This window comes from Microcaecilia unicolor, chromosome 4, assembly GCF_901765095.1.
Source record: "Microcaecilia unicolor chromosome 4, aMicUni1.1, whole genome shotgun sequence".
NCBI classification, from domain to species: Eukaryota; Metazoa; Chordata; class Amphibia; order Gymnophiona; family Siphonopidae; genus Microcaecilia; species Microcaecilia unicolor.
In genome coordinates this window covers 105,341,030-105,358,654 of record NC_044034.1, presented here as the reverse complement: position 1 = coordinate 105,358,654, position 17,625 = coordinate 105,341,030, and positions in this window count along the sequence as shown.

Sequence of the window (17,625 nt, the reverse complement as noted above, 5' to 3'; positions counted from 1 at the left end):
TGTGCAGGAAAATGTGGGATATACATGTAACAAATAAAAACTAAATAAATAACAAATTTCTGCAAAATGCCTGTATAATTTACAGAAGAGTAGATGAACAAAAGAAGGATGTGATCCTCTCAATGATAATTAGTAGATAAAAAGCAAGGAGAAAACAAATGATAGAAGATATTTTATCAAAACATGTGTACTTTGTTAAAACATATACCCTTCAATATTCAGTGCTATTTAATGACCAGGAACGACTCCTAGTCAGTTAAATAGCAATTAGTTGGCTAAACACTGATATTCAGTGCAAGATAGCCGGTTATCTCTGTTGAATATTAACGCTTAGCACATAGGACCAGATTCTATTTATGGCGACAAAAAACCCCACCCTTAGCAGTATTCTATAAATCTCACCTAAAGTTAGGTGCAGTTTATAGAGTACACGTAGTGGCTGTCCCACGACTAAAATTTAGGTGCAGCCATTTATGCCAACTAAAACGTGGTGTAAATGTCCATGTCTTATTTAGGCATGGATCGGGCATGTTCTGTAATAGTGTGTGTAATTTTCAGCAATGTCCAAGACCGACCATGCCCCTCCCATAGCCATGCCCCTTTTGTGATCCACACATTAGAATTTATGCAGGCCACTTTACAGAATACTCTTAGAATGTTGTGCACATGAATTCTAATTATTCATTTTTTATTTATTTGTAGCATTTGTATCCCACATTTTCCCACCTATTTGCAGGCTCAATGTGGCTTACATTTGCCGTAATGGCGGTTGCCATTTCCGGGTAACAGAATTACAAATGGTGTTGCATTAGGTGAAGGGACAAAGCGGGGTTCACACTCTCCACAGCAATCGAACACAACAGAAATAGGGTGGAGAGGGCCCAATATCAAGAGATCAGTCACCACACACAAGGGTAAGATGCTCCAAAAAAACTTTAATCAGGACCCAACACGATCCGTGTTTCGGCTATATCAGCCTTCCTCAGGGGTCTACAAAATCATAAACATATAAACACATGTATCAACATATATAAAAAATTAATTTACATTATACTAAACAAACATATTAATATGATTATTAAATTGATATATTTCTTATATTTTTAAATCGTGTTGGGTCCTGATTAAAGGTTTTTTGGAGCATCTTACCCTTGTGTGTGGTGACTGATCTCTTGATATTGGGCCCTCTCCACCCTATTTCTGTTGTGTTGCATTAGGTGAATACATGCATGGTAACACACATGGTGCATACATACATGGTAACATACATGGAACATACTTTATATGGAACAGATCATGGTATATGTATATATCATGTGCATACACACATGGTAAAAAAGAAGAATACATTATGGTATTGCAAGAAGGTTCCTAAGTAATAAATCAGGTTGTAACAGGTCATCGACTATAGAGAGACCCTATTCGACATAAGGTTTAAAGTGGTGGTGCTTGATCATTAATGGCAAAGAGGTTAAACAGTTATGCGATAGAAGTTTGGTTTTGTATAGATCGTGTATAATGTTCTTATTTAGTATTTAAGATGAATGTTTATGGTATGCCTTCTTGAAAAGTAGTCTTCGGAAGATGGTTAGGTCCTGCGTTGTTTTTATGGCCTTTGGTAGTGCGTTCCATAGCTGCGTGCAGATGTATGAGAAACTGGTCACGTAAATGGATTTGTATTTTAGCCCTTTACAGTTAGGATAGTGGAGATTGAGGAATGTGCATGATGATGTTTTTGCGTTCCTAGTAGGCAGGTCTATAAGGTCTGACATATAGGTTGGGGCTTCCCCGTAGACGATTTTGTGGACCAGGGTGCATACTTTGAACGCAATTCATTCTTTTAGTGGGAGCCAATGTAGTTTTTCTCTTAGGGGTTTGGCGCTTTTTTTATTTCTCTTTCCCAAATATGAGTCTGGCTGCTGTGTTTTGAGCGGTTTGAAGCTTCTTGATGATTTGTTCTCTGCATCCGGCATAGATGGCATTGCAGTAGTCTAGATGACTTAGCACCATTGATTGGTGCGGAATACTTCCCTTGGGAAGAAAGGTTTGATTCTTTTAAGTTTCCACATTGAGTAGAACATTAGTGCCAAGTAGTTTATAATTGCTTGTTACTGGCCAATTATCAGTACTGATTAACTTGTTAAACAATTAAGTTGTGCATGCAAATCAGTTATGCATGCAGATTTGCACTCACAACTTTAGTCGCTGTTTATAGAATCTGGGGGATAGCAACTAACTGGTTAGATTACACGATATAACTGGTTAACTGCAAATATTCATCAGGTCGCTGGCAAAATTTAGTGGCCAAATCAGACTGCATAAGTATCAGTTCTATTTTTGACTGCTATATACTTAACCGGCCAGTGCTTAATATTAACTTGGCCAGTTAAGTTTAAGCTGGTCGCAAAAGAACCCGCCAGATATTCTATGTTGGTCACTGAAAACAGCCCGGTATTGAATATCCGGGCTCAGCACTGACTGTGGCACTTAACTGGCCTGCCTCCCATGGGCTGAATATCGGCTGGACACTCTATAACAGTCTATATCGATAGAATGTCTGTGATGTTCAATTACACCAATCTGTGGCTTAAAAGACTCATGCAGAATTTGTTAAAAACATGCAGTCTATCTCATAAGAGAGTCTGTGGCATTCAATGATACCAATCCATAGCCCAAAAGACTTGGCACAGCCTTTTTTGGCACAAAAGGCCTGTGTCAGGAGTCAATAATGCTGCAACAGAACATCCAATGAGACATCAAAACACCAATTTCTCCTGCTTTTCACCCACTGTTTAATTTACAGAGCACGTATTTACAAGGGATCAGGCACAGGGGCAAAGCATGGTGGGATATAGGCAGAGCTCCTATTTATATATGTAACTTACAGAATACTTTAAATCATGGGTACGTGCTGAATTTAGGTGCTTGTACTTAAGCGTGGGCACCTATATTTTAGGCATGTCAATACTAGGTTATACTACTACTACTTAACATTTCTAAAGCGCTACTAGGGTTACATAGCGCTGTATAATTTAACATAGAAGGACAGTCCCTGCTCAAAGAGCTTACAATCTAAAGGTCACGTGAACAGTCAGTCTGATAGGGGCAGTCTGGATTTCCTGAAAGAGTTAGGTGCCAAACGCAGGTTATGCTAGTATTCTATAGCACACGCCTAGGCACATAGGACCTGATTCAGTAAATGGTTTCCAGAGTTAGGCACTATTATGATCTGCACTTTGAGCAGCATGCTAGGAAATTATGCATACATATTCTAAAATAGAATAGATCTGCACATAACTCCTAATTCCTCCTAATTGTGTGCTTGTTAACTCAATAATTGTTAGTGCTTAATTGACTAATTAGTTTATGTTTTATTTATTTAGATTTTGCTCACACCTTTTTCAGTAGCAGCTCAAGGTGAGTTATATTCAGGTACACTGGGTATTTCCATATCCCTGGAGGTTCACAATCTAAGCTCGTACCTCAGGGATTGGAGGGTTAAGTGACTTGCTCAAGATCACAAGGAACAGCAGTGGAAATTGAAGTGGGCATCTCTGGATATCAAGGCAAGGGCTCTAACCACTAGGCTGCTCCTCCAGTCAGCAAATCTGGGATCAGCACCCAAATTTGGGTGATATGTACAGCATATCTTGGGGGGATAGGCTTTTTTAAAGAATAAGCTCCTACTGATGCCCAGTTATAAATAACCCCCTTTAAACATTGTCATGATGACTAATGCTCCCTCCCCAATATGTGCAATACTTCTATTCCATCAACTCCCAGCAATTAGGTTCAAAGTGGATTACAAATACAATACAGAAATGACTAAGCAATTACAAATATGATTTATGAAATAGATAAGTTTTCACTTTTTCTGAAAGCAAGAATAGTAGGTGTTGTCCTTAGCATAATGCACCAAGAACACCACAAATGTACTGCCTGATAAGGAAAAGATTGTAAAGATTTCTTGTATTTTACTCCAAGAGATGTTGGAAAATAAAGAAGGCGATGATCTCCAGCCCAGAAAGAATTCGGAGATAAAGAAAAAGAAAATAATTTTGTCAAATAGCCCAGACATGAATCATCAAATAATTTAGAAAACCAACAGGCCAGCTTAAAAGATTTTCAAGCTCCCAAAGGAAGCCAATGCAATTAGGCATGGTCAGATCATTTCTTCCTAAAAATCATCTTAGCTACTGTATTTTCTAAAACCTGTAATCTTGACATTGATTGAGCCAATAATAAGCAGTAAATGCCATTACAATAATCTAAAAATGATAAAACAATTGATTGAACCAAAAATAAAAAGCAAAGTTCAGCACTACCACTAAATCAAATCCATGAAAAGAACTGAAACGTTAGACTAGCAGATATATTGTGGGCATGGAAAGGGGGTAGGGGTGGGGAGGGGGGGAGAGGGTCAGTGGTTGCTCTACAGACCTTGCTGCCAGATAGACATGTGAGAAATATACACTCAGAAACACATAAAAAATGTATAAACTCTACCAGTATAATTTATGTCTCTTACAAATACTTATCCTAAGAGATGGAAAATTAGACTCCACAAAAGTGACTTTCAGACATCACATGGAGTCCAGGGTTCCAAACAGAACCCTTCATCACCACTGGATCTGACACTCTGTGTGCATATCCATGGGTATAGGTGTATGTCTATGAGGATGATATGTATGTAGGATGGACTTGTACATCTGTATGAGGCATGTTTGTAGTAGTTTGAAATGCATGTGAATAGGGGGGCTATTTGTGCGGACTCTCATAGATGTTTCAATATCTATGGTAGAGGTATGTGGTGAACTATGGAAGTATATAGAGAGGTATGTTTTAGGTATGAATCATTTTATAATGAAACTACTGTAATTGTAAAGTTAAGTGTAATTTTAGCATGATTGTACTTCTGATTGTAATTCTTGGAAAATTATCCAGATATCTTAATGCTACATGCATTGAACTTTCGGGATATATACAGATTATAAATCTTTTATAATGTATTATAATTGATATGCTTTAGTGGCTTACATGAGGATAAATATATGTGTGTGTGTGTGTGTGTGTGTGCGCGCGTGTGTGTGCATGTTTATGGTAGGGGTGTGAGGAAGGGTAAATTCGTGGTTAGAGTATGTATGCGTGTGTGTGTGGTGTGTATGTATATGAAAGTGGGAGTGCATGGGAGTTTGCGTGGGGGCATGGAGACGTGTCTTGGGTGTGGGGTATGTCTATTTTATGGAAGGTATATATGGAGAGATTTATGTTAGGGTATGTGAGAATGAGAAGTTTGTGAGAGGGGTCTGAAAGTGATGTGTTGGTGAGTGTGGTTGTGAATATGGGCTTATATGTGTGTGGAGAGGATATGCAAACAAAGATCTGAACCAATGTTTGTGTGTGCAGTGTTCATGGACAGATGTGGTATAAGGTATATAGTTGAGGGGGAAATAGGGATGGACAACCAGAAAAGTTTTGTTTTGTTCTTGTGTCATTTATGGGAAATGTTGTTTTATTTGTTTTTGTTTGACCATTTTATTGTTGCTGTTATAATGCACACTCTTTGAAAACAACGCACACTATTTTAGAAGGACATACTCTTTTTTTCCAATATGGCATGCATTTGTGAACAAGCTTGTGCATGCACAATGGTTTATGCATGGGTGGTGGTTTCACTATTGTGAGTGCACACTCTGTATGAAATAATGAGTCCTCTTTCCAAATAGTATATTATTATCAGCAAATGACAAAGCACAAAATATCATGTTTTTTTTTAATAACCTAAGACAAAAACAAAGCATACACAAGAACAGCTTAAAGAGCAATGCAGGATGGTGAAGGTACAATTAACTTCCTCCCCTCCACCCCCAAACTCCCATTCCTTAAAAGCATCATAGTCAAAAACAAACAAAAAACAAGATAATAAACAGAATATGCAAGACAGAATATCATATTAAATAGGTTCACCTAGGTATTGACACAGAGGAGATCACATTTTGAAGAGTCCTTCTGATTTTTCAGCTGCCATAGTTTTGAATTTATATATTAAGCAGACAGAATTCCACCAGAAGTGAACATTTAACTGTGTCATATGTTTCCAGCATTTCAGGACATCTTGAAGAGCAATTGCAATCATAATTCTATATAGCTTTCCCTATTTTCTCCACTTCCAGAGGGAAGGTAATGATAGGCCAAAAAGGATTCGTAGAAAAAAGTCAGGAGTTGTTGGATGCTGAATGCCAAACAGATTATCTGGCACACTTGTTGCCAGGCAGGCTGTACTACAGGGCAAAACAAACAAACAAAAACCTACTTGAGTAGAACAATGCCAGCAAACACCTGAAGGAAAGAGTTTTATTTTGTGCAGCTGACCGGAATTCATGTGACTTGATGGGTAAAAAAGTAGAAGGATTGCATCAAAGATGCTGAGGCTGAACATCTAATATTATAGAGCCAGAAGTCCCAGTATTTCAAAACCGATAGCTGCACGTGCGTCTCAGATTCCTATATAAACGTCAGAGAGAGTGACGGTATTTTACTTCATTATGTGCTAGTCACTGATAGATCGACGATACTGAAATCATAGACTGTTGAGCTGATTCATCTCTCCCCTCCGCACCTTTAGTGTTCACTTCTGGTGGATCCTCTTCTACTTCTATCCCTCTGCCTGTCTGCGTACCTCAGGGTTCTGTTATTGGTCCCCTCCTCTTTTCTATCTACACTTCTTCCATTGGTTCATTAATCTCATCCCATGGCTTTTCCTACCATCTCTATGCTGATGACTCCCAAATCTACCTTTCTACCCCTGATATCTCACCTTGCATCCAAACCAAAGTTTCAGCGTGCTTGTCTGACATTGCTGCCTGGATGTCTCAACGCCACCTGAAATTAAATATGACCAAAACCGAGCTTCTCATTTTCCCCCCCAAACCCACCTCCCGCTCCCCCGTTGTTCTATTTCTGTTGATGGCTCTCTCATTCTCCCTGTCTCCTCAGCTCGAAACCTTGGGGTCATCTTTGACTCTTCTCTCTCCTTCTCTGCTCATATCCAGCAGACCGCCAAGACCTGTCGTTTCTTTCTTTACAACATCCGTAAATTCGCCCCTTTCTTTCCGAGCACTCTACCAAAACCCTCATCCACACCCTTGTCACCTCTCGTTTAGACTACTGCAATCTGCTTCTTGCTGGCCTCCCACTAGTCACCTCTCCCCTCTCCAGTCGGTTCAAAACTCTGCTGCCCGTCTCATCTTCCGCCAGGGTCGCTTTACTCATACTACCCCTCTCCTCCAGACCCTTCACTGGCTCCCTATCCGTTTTCGCATCCTGTTCAAACTTCTTCTACTAACCTATAAATGTATTCACTCTGCTGCTCCCCAGTATCTCTCCACACTCATCCTTCCCTACACCCCTTCCCGTGCACTCCGCTCCATGGATAATCCTTCTTATCTGTTCCCTTCTCCACTACTGCCAACTCCAGACTTCGCGCCTTCTGTCTCACTGCACCCTACGCCTGGAATAAACTTCCTGAGCCCCTACGTCTTGCCCCATCCTTGGCCACCTTTAAATCTAGACTGAAAGCCCACCTCTTTAACATTGCTTTTGACTCGTAGCCACTTGTAACCACTCGCCTCCACCTACCCTCCTCTCTTCCTTCCCGTTCACATTAATTGATTTGATTTGCTTACTTTATTTATTTTTTGTCTATTAGATTGTAAGCTCTTTGAGCAGGGACTGTCTTTCTTGTATGTTTGTGCAGCGCTGCGTATGCCTTGTAGCGCTATAGAAATGCTAAATAGTAGTAGTAGTAGTGCTAAATATAGGAGCTAAAGTGGATAAGTCCTTTGACCATGCCCTAATAGCATGACTCAACTGTACTCTGTTAAAACATTGTGAGAAGGGTAAACTATAACATTTTCGGAATTGTGAGAAAGTCATCAGCTGATTATCCACCACTAAATTCTCAGTCATTCAGATACGATGTTGTATTCACATAGGACAATAATTAAGCCTGCCATCAATACGAGGCATTGGGTTCCACCACATTGGAGTTTGATGAGAGTTTTGTATCTTGGATAGAAGAAGTGCATTGAGACTATCAAGAGCTTGCACAATTGAGGATAGAATAGGATTTGCTCTGATATTACCAGGCAAGGTTGCTCCCAATATAAAAGCCAACTTAACTGGCTGTACAAAATGCCATGTTTTATTACAACATGCAATGACATAGGATGACATTTACTACTACTACTATTTAGCATTTCTATAGCCCAACAATAGCCCATCCCTAAAAAATATGTGAAAGTCATATGTATGTGGTGTTAGTTTGTGCGTGTCAGAAATGTATGGGTATGGGGGAGATGTTTCTCATGTGTCTAGATGTTTGGGAAAGATGTGTGCAGATTTTGATTGTAAGGGTTTTGATTGTAGGGTTTGTGTATAGGGTGTGAAGGGATATGTTAGGCATGTATATGAGATGTCTGTACATGTGTGGAGTGGAGCTAGCAATGGATAAGGATTGTGGGAAATGTGGGGACAGTGTGTGCAGTAGGGTGCTGATTGGGAATTGGGGAAGGGGAATAAGTATAAAAGGATACAATGCTATGCCAGCTGCTCTTTTTAATTACCTGTCAATCTGGCTGCCTGCCCTAGTAAAGCAATGGGATTTATTAGCCAGGATTTGCTCTATGACAAGATTAGTCTAATATATATTTTGCTTTCAAACATATCTCAGTTATTCTCATTTTCTTCCCAGAAAGCAAATACAATATTTCTCTCTCTTTTTTGGTAGATTTATCTATCTCTCTGTTCCAGGGTGATTAATAGGTAGGCATAATTCTCTCCACATTATGCATACGAGGAAGTATTTTTAAAGATGAACTATAGAAAACTACTTTCATATTATAAGGCATGGTCACTCTGCTCCTGGACAAAGTCAACATGCTTTTATTTATTTATTCATTTATACCACTCAAAATCTGATGAATATCTGGCAGTTTACAAATTACATCTCAAGCTCTGACAGCTATGAGAGCTCTGCCCAGAGTTAAGGCCATGTGGACAGTCAGCCTATGTCCAAGAGAGAAGGACCACTCTAGAAGGGCAGGGGGAGGGACAAAATGTAGTTGGAAAACTGGAGGGTGTGGGAGGGTTGAGTTGTATCATGTGATATAAAGGGGGAATGGGTCAGAGATTGGGGAGTTGAGAAGGCGATGGTGGTATTTAGGGGTGAGAGGGATCTTATAGTACAGGTGGGGGTGGGGGAGTGTCTGGAGTAGAAGAGGAAGGTAAAAGTATGAGGAGGGATCATATAGGGCAGGTTGGGGGGTTGGGGAAGTACTTGTGGGAGAAGGGGAGGGGTAAAGTGATAGTGAATTGGTCATGTTGGGCATGTGGGTGTAATGGTGGGTCTCTCATAGAAGTAATGGGAAATGGGAAGGACCTATGTGATGTTATCATGCCTCTGTACACATGCCAGACTTGCAGAGATGGAATATATACCTTCACAGAAAAATATGGTATATTAATTCATTCCTTACTGCATAGCCATGCTGGTGTGGTTCTGCATGTTTATGTGCTGGGGGTGCCTAGTCCTTCTCCTTATGTTTTTGTCCTCTGGCTACAATCCCTCTATGCTTTAGTGCAGGGGCGTAGCCAGACACCCAATTTTGGGTGGGCCTGGGCCCAAGATGGGTGGGCAGAAGAATTCCACCTTGTCCCACAAATGATTTGGTCTCTCCCTCTCTTGCCTGCATGCCATAAGGTATCTCAAACATCCCCCCTCCCTGTATACTTTTTAAATAGCAGATTTTCACTTTCAGCAAGCAGCAACTAATACACACTGCTCATGTTGGCCCCACAGCCTTCCCTCCAATACAACTTCCTGTTTCCGCATAGGCGGGAATACATCAGAGGGAAGGCTATGGGGTCGGTGCGAGCAGTATGTAACAGTCGCTGCTCGCTGCAGGCAAAGATCTGCTATTTACAACGTAGGCAGGAGGAACAGTTGTTGGGAGTTTTCGGCTGATGGGGCTTGGGAATCCCTGCCAGCCACATCATAGGTGTGCTGCTACTGGGTGGGCCTTAGCCCAAAGTGGGTGGGCCAGGCCCACCCTTGGTGCTTTAGTGCCAAGTTGTGCAGAATGCAGCATGCCACAAATATCTTGCAGACCTTTTCTGATTTAATAAAACGCTCCTCTCTGGATGTATCTAGGCACTCGAAGTATAAGTTGAGCAGTCCAAAGGTATGTTTGATGACAGCCCTGGTGTCCTGGTGTGCCCTGTTGTAGTGGTCCTTGGCCTCATTGTTGGGCCTGATGATGGGTCATTAGCCACTTTTTCTGTGGATAGCCCTGATCACCTCTGTGAGATGAGGAGAATGAAAGAATAGACATAGGGTTAAGGGGTGAGTTGAGCTATGTGGTGGCCTACTGCTCCAGCTGCATGCATGTTGATGATGGGAGCTTGGTTCCAGCCCAAGGGCTTGTGGGGTTTGTAGTGGTGACAGTATATGTGCATCTTACCAAAGAGCCGTCCAGTGGTGTGCTGGAGCAGGCTCTCACAGGCTCTCGAGAGCCGTTTTTTAAGTTTTTAAGAATTTTGGGAGCCGGTTCTCCATGGCTACTTTAACAAATGGATCCCAAAATGTGGGCTTGGGCCCCTGCTGAATTCTCTTTTACTTTGCTGGCGAGAGAGAGCCCCCTGTTAACAATTTACCAGCACACCCCTGGAGCCGTCCATGACTGATTTCTTTACTCAAAATGGTCAAGTATCTCTGAGTGTGCCAGGATGTATGAATTGTGATGTGATTAAAGGGATCATGAGAAGGCATCAGTGATCTTCCCCTGTGAGTTACACACAACTTGCTTATTGAGGGAGTGGAAGACCATTCTTGTTGCAGTAGGTGAGCTCTCTCCTTTTGGAGGGGGAGGGATGAGGGCCACATGGGTATAGTCAATGACACTGAGGTCAGAGGAGAAGCAGGCCAGTGCAGTTTTCCTCTTCCTGCTAACAACCTATGCATGCCGAATAGCAAGAAATCATCAGGGTTACTTGCTGTTCTTTGCGCAAGTGCTCAGTTATGGGATCCCGTATGCCTGCCTGTTAGGGGTGTGAGGATACACGTGGAAAATTGTGGTGCCTGATCTACAGCATGATTGGAGCAATCAAGCAGGAAGATCTTGGCCATCAACAAGAGGGCTGGAACACCTGAGCAGTTAATAGTAATGCAGGCAGCATTTCTACGACAGCTCCTGACTACTCATTAAAATTTCCCAGTAAAAGGTAGGCATTTCTTTAAGTGTATCACATGGGAATGGCTGTTCATCCTACGGAATGCACATTTGAAAACAGATCAGTTCTTTTAAATAACTTAGCATGCTATTCCCGTTGTCTGCTGCTGCAAATGTTAAAAAGAATCCCGCTGATTAACATGCTCACTAAATGGCTGGAAACGGTAAGTATAATGCATCTCCTCCTATTGGAGAGAAGGAAGACATGGGACACCCTCAGGGAGAAGGGAACAGGATTATACCTTGTGGGTTAGAGCTGAACTTACAGCAGTTTGCCATCAGGGGGAGCCTCCAGGGTGAAAGCCAGTTTCCTTAGGTTAAAAAAAAAAAAAAGCAATACATGACTCCTCCTCCTCTTGAAGGAAGCTATGGGGGAGAGGTCATAACCTGTCCAACTGAAACACAGACAAAGCTAAGAAGAAAGAAGGACCTAGGAGGAGGGCAAGGAGCTCCTCCTGACACAGAGATATGAACTGCCTGGAAGCAGGAGCTTCCAGCCCTGCAGCAGAAGGTGGTGAGATGGAATGGGCCACTTGCTGATAGACAATTCAAGGTACTGAAAAGGCAGCTGTGAGAGGCCCCATAGAGAGCATAGCTGTGCAGTGGAAGGTGAGCTGCCAGCTTCTCAACAGTGACAGGGGCAGACTGCTGAGAAAAGTTTGCTTGGAATACTGAAAGTGCAATTGGGCAAGCATTGAATGGGTTATTGAGTTCTGTTTGTTGGAACTGTGGATTTTTGATTGTTGGATACGTTGGGATACTGGTTGGCTGGAATAAAAGAAGAAAACCTGGACTGGATCACTTTGTGGCCTTGGCCTGAAGTTGAACTGATGGGGAACTAAAAAATTGGGAGTGATGTACATCAGCCTGGAGGAGCAAGGGACCCAGGATTATCACAACTTTAAGGAATGACTGCTTTTTGTATAATACACAATAGTCTTAGGGGCCCTTTTACTAAAGCCTAGTCCACACTAATGGACATTAGCATGGGCTAAGTGCCACAGGACCCATAGATATAAATTAGGATGCACATCATTTAACACAAGCTAATGTACTTTACCACATGCTAAACTTTAGTAAAAAGGCCCCTTAATATCATGCATATGATCCTTAGCTCTTCTCTAGAAATGAAATTTTATAACACATTTGCTTCCAGTTTTGGAAGGGGATAAAATTGGTCTCTTTCCTTTGAGCTAGTGATTTTGGTGCATCATAAGTCAATTTAAGAACATAAGAGTAGCCATACCGGTCAAAACAATGGTCCATCTAGCCCAGTATCCTGTTTTCCAAACAGTTGTCAAGCCAGCAGTGGCATTCCTAGGGGGGCGGACACCCGGGGCGGCGCCCCGCCCCCTGGGTGCAGCGTCCCCCCCCCCCTGGGTGCAGCGTCCCCCCCCCGATGCAGCGCGGACCCCCCCGCGAAAGATCCCCCCGGGTGCATGCCGCTGGGGGGGGGTGCCGCAGCACGCGCCTGCTGCGAGTTTACTAACTTTGCTCGTTCGCTGCAGCTCCCTCTGCCCCGGAACAGGAAGTAACCTGTTCCGGGGCAGAGGGAGCTGCAGCGAACGAGAGAAGTTAGCGAACTCTCGCAGCAGGCGCGCGCCGCGGCACCCCCCCGCGGCGTGCACCCGGGGTGGACCGCCCCCCCCCCCCCCTTGGTACGCAACTGCAAGCCAGGTCACAAGTACCTGACAGAAACCCAAATCATGGCAACACTCCATACTACAAATCCCAGGACAAGTAGTTGCTTCCCATGTCTATCTCAATAGACTATGGACTTTTCCTCCAGGAATTTGTCCAAACCTTTTTTAAACCCAGATACACTAACTACTGTTACCACACCCTCCAGAAAAGAGTTCCAGAGCTTAACTATTTATTGAGTGAAAAAATATTTCCTCCTATTTGTTTTAAAAGTATTTCCATGTAACTTCCTCAAGTAACCCTTAGTCTTTATACTTTTGTAACAAATAAAAAATTGATTTACTTCTATTCATTCTACACCACTCAGGATTTTGTAGACCTCAATCATATCTCCCCTCATCTGTCTCTTTTCCAAGCTGAAAAGCCCTAACCTCTTTAGCCTTTCCTCAAATGAGAGGAGTTCCTTCCTTTTTAACATTCTGGTCGCTCTTCTTTGAACCTTTTGTGTGCAGAAGAAATTTCTTATACACATAAGAGTGCATATAATTTTAGATTATACAGTTTGAGTTTTAGTCTGACACAGCAATTAGAATATCTGCTGATTTTATATTTATATTTTTAATCTTGAAGATCTTTTATGTGCAGAGCATTGTCCAAGAGTGTTTCTAACGTTTTTCATTAGACACCCTTTGGTATCTATATTGGGTTTCATAACTCTTATATTTAAAATACTTGACATATTTGTAAAACTAATTTTTCATTGGTTTATTATATTTTTCATAGAAAGGGGATGGGATTTGATTTACTGCCTTTCTGTGGTTACAAACCAGCTTATAATCGAAAGAGAAAAACGCCTATATTGCGACCCGAATCGGGAGATGGGCGTCTTTCTCCAGTGGGCGCCCAAATCGGTATAATTGAAACCCGATTTTGGGCGTTTCCAACTGCAATCCGTCGTGGAAACGGGTAAAGTTGATGGGGGCGTGTTGGAGGCGTGGTGAAGGTGGAACTGGGGTGTGGTTATCGGCCGAGGAGAGATGGGCGTCTTTAGCTGATAATCGAAAAAAAAAGGCGTTTTTACCGCGATTTTGGGTCACTTTTTTTGGACTCTTTTTTTTTCACGAACGAGTCCCAAAAAAGTGCCCCAACTGACCAGATGACCACTGAAAGGAAATCGGGGATGACCTCCCCGGACTCCCCCAGTGGTCACTAACCCCCTCCCACCAAAAAAAACCCACTTTACAAACTTTTTTTCCAGCCTCTATGCCAGCCTCAAATGCCGTACCCACCTCTATAACAGCAGAATGTGTTCTATCCTGTGACAGCCTCTCCCTGGTTCTGATGTGGCTCTCAGGTGAGTGTGACACCTTTTCTGTTATGCACACTGCAGAGTCACATCAGCAATGCATTGTTGTGGGTGTAGGGTATTGGGCTCCGTGATTCCACTAGCTTTGGCAAATGCTCACGATGTTGGTAGTTGGTAGGCTCTACTCCCATGGTGCTTTTCCCCCTGCTTACTGGGTCAGAGTGTGCCCTGTTTTGTTTCCGGTAGTCCATGAAGTAGTGGCCATTTTTGTAAGCCAGTTTTAGATCCCTTTCACGTGTTAGCCACGTTACAGAACTTAGTTCTTACCTTGAATGTGGCTGAAAGAGGGCATTGGACAGCATTCTGCCAGCTCTGATCTACTGCTTATCTCAGTACCAGGGAGACTCGTTGCCAGTGGGGCACAACCTCTGATCTGCAGTTAACTGTGAGTAAGCGTGCTTATTCCAATAAAGACGTTTTCGGAGAGATTAAGTTTTCAGGTGTCAACTGGTGTGCCAATGTTATATAGCAGCAACAAGTCCTAGAGGCCTGCGTGTATGCAGGTCCCTGGAGCACTTTTAGTGGGTACCGCAGTGCACTTCAGCTAGGCGGACCCAGGCCCATCCCCCCCACCTGTAACACTTGTACTGGTAACTGGGAGGCCTCCAAAACCCACTGTACCCACATGTAGGTGCCCCCTTCACCCCTAAGAGCTATGGTAGTGTTGTACATTTGTGGGTAGTGGTTTGGGGGAGGGGTTTGGGGGCTCAGCACCCGTGGTAAGGGAGCTATGCATGTGGGAGCGTTGTCTGAAGTCCACCGCACTGACCTCTAGGGTGCCCAGTTGATGTCCTGGCATGTCAGGGGGGCGAGTGTACTACGAATCGTGGCCCCTCCCATTGCACTGACCATTACACTACTCATCCACTTATAATTATTAAAATTATGTACTACTAAACTGTAACATTGGAATAACTATAGTGGAGGGTCAGACCAATGGTCCAGCTAGCCAAGTATTCTGCTTCCAATAGTAGCCAATCCAGGTCACAAGTACCTGGCAGAAACCCAAATAGTAGCAACACTCCAAGCTGTCTATTCCAGCTCAAGCAGTGACTTCCGCCATGTCTATATAAATAGCAAAAGAGCACTTATAGTTTCTAGGTTAGTGTGAAACTCACTGGCAGGGGCGTAGCTACGGGTGGGCCTGGGTGGGCCTAGGCCCACCCAATCTCAGCTCAGGCCCATCCTGTCTCAGCTTGTGCACCAATCAGGACTTTGGTTTTCGGGCTGCCCTAGAGTCGGGCTTCAGGAGGACCTCCTACAAGCTTACCTTTGCGGCCAGGTTCCCTTGGAGTGGATGCTGCTGCTCTGTTGCCAGCAGCACTTCTAGCAAAATCGACCCCGAAAGTTATTTGGAGCTCTGGCGCTACTTTATTATTTTTTTTCAACTTGGCTGCTACCCCCTCCCCCCTGCTGTGCTGCTGAAGAAATCTGGCAGTCTGCAGCAAAATCGGCCCGGGAAGTTATTTTATTTGGAGTTGGACTGGAGATCTGGGCCAGCACTGCTTTTTTAGAACTTAGCTGCCGCACTTCTAGCCTCTGCTCCTTCACCTGGGCACCGGATATGGCACCGCTCCCGCACTGCAGAAAAATCGGCCCAGGGGCAGGGAGTTGTTTTATTGGAGCTCTGGAGCTGCTGATTTTTAATTTAGCTGCAACCCCCCCCCCCCCCCCACCCTGTGCTGAGTATTCATCAGCCCCAGGCCTCACAGCTCAGCTGAGTGCTCTGCAGGTGCTCTCACTGGCATCTGCTCCCCTTCCACCCAGGGCCCCCTGAGGTGCGCATGGTGCATACTGATGGAAAAATCTGCTGCTCCTGCAGCTCAGCAGGCCGGTCTCCCTGTTGGAGTGTCAGCTGAAGAAGTTCGGCCCTCTCAGCACTCATCCACAGCCACAAACAGGCACAGCAGTCAGCACATAACTGCAGTCTTTCGGGAAACTCTACACTTAAAACCCAGGTAAAAACAAATGTTTCAATTTTAGTTATGTGTAATACTGGTGGGCTTATGGGTGGGCTCTTCACTACCTAGGGGGGGAAAAGGTATATTTAATTTAATATTGCTGGATTTCTTTCTGGGTGGGAGGTGAGCTCAGTGCCCAGCTTACAATTTAAAAAAAAAATTGTATTTAATGTTGGGTGGGGATAGTCTCTGCAATACCCAGGTTAAAATTTAAAAAAAAAGTTTTCTTTTTTAATGTAGGCAGGTATCTGAGTAGGAGTGTACTCTGCAGTACCCAGGACATTAAAAAAAAAAAGGTTTTGCATTTAATGCAGGGGGGTGGTGGAAATGCCAGACTCTAGGTGGGGGGGATGGGTAGGGAATAAGACAGGGCTTACATTAGGCTACATGGAGGGGTAGTGAGATAGGGTCGAGCTGATGCCTAGCTACGGGATGGATGGTGGAGAGAGAAAGGGCTGATGTTGGGTTTCAGGAATGGATGGATGGAGGGGGTAGGGAATGGAAAGTATTTTTTAAGTCAGTGCCGGGCTACAGAGACAGTTGGGGGAGTAGGGAAGGGCTGATTCTGGGCTATGGGAATGGATTGGGGGGGGGGGGGGGGTAGGAAAGAGGGAAGAGCTGATTCTGAGCTACAGTATGTGGTTTATGTTGATGCAGGGCAGCTGTTGGGCAGACTACTTAGAAATCCTTATCAAGTGCATTCTAAGGCGTTATTTTGTAGTATCCCAAGAAACACTACTCATATCTATACACATAGTGCCCACCCATATTAGCTCTGGGCCCACCCAAAATGTCAGGTCTGGCTACGCCACTGCTCACTGGATCAAACTTGTGACCCTTGGAATGAGAGGATAAAGACCTGCAGCTGAAGCCACAAGAATCAAAACAGACATTGGACACTAGACAAAGAGAGATACAAAGAATATACAATATTGCAAAAATAAAAATGAACACGGGAGAAAGTGGCATCATTGGCAGTGACGGAAGCCTCAGCCTTGAGCTTCATCACCCCCAGCTGCAATTAGGGATTGTATCCACAGTCATTGTCCCAAAATCAAGGCTCCTACAGTTGGTTTAGGTAGAAATGACTGGGAAATACCTAAGGCTAGAAAAGCCTTAAAACAACAGATCACACACCTTCCCCTGTCAAGCATGGTGTCAGTTATCTCACAGTAATATGTGGATGGAGCAATCATCTTGTCAAGATATGGTGTGGGACATAAAAAATTTAAGAAATTTTTCTCTGAGTTGGCAGGGGAGTTGAGATATGTGGGATGACAATATAGATAAAATTGAGACCAGGCACAGGAGTATGTATAGAGGATGTTGAATATAAGCTAAAAGAACATGGTGAATCACTCACAGTACT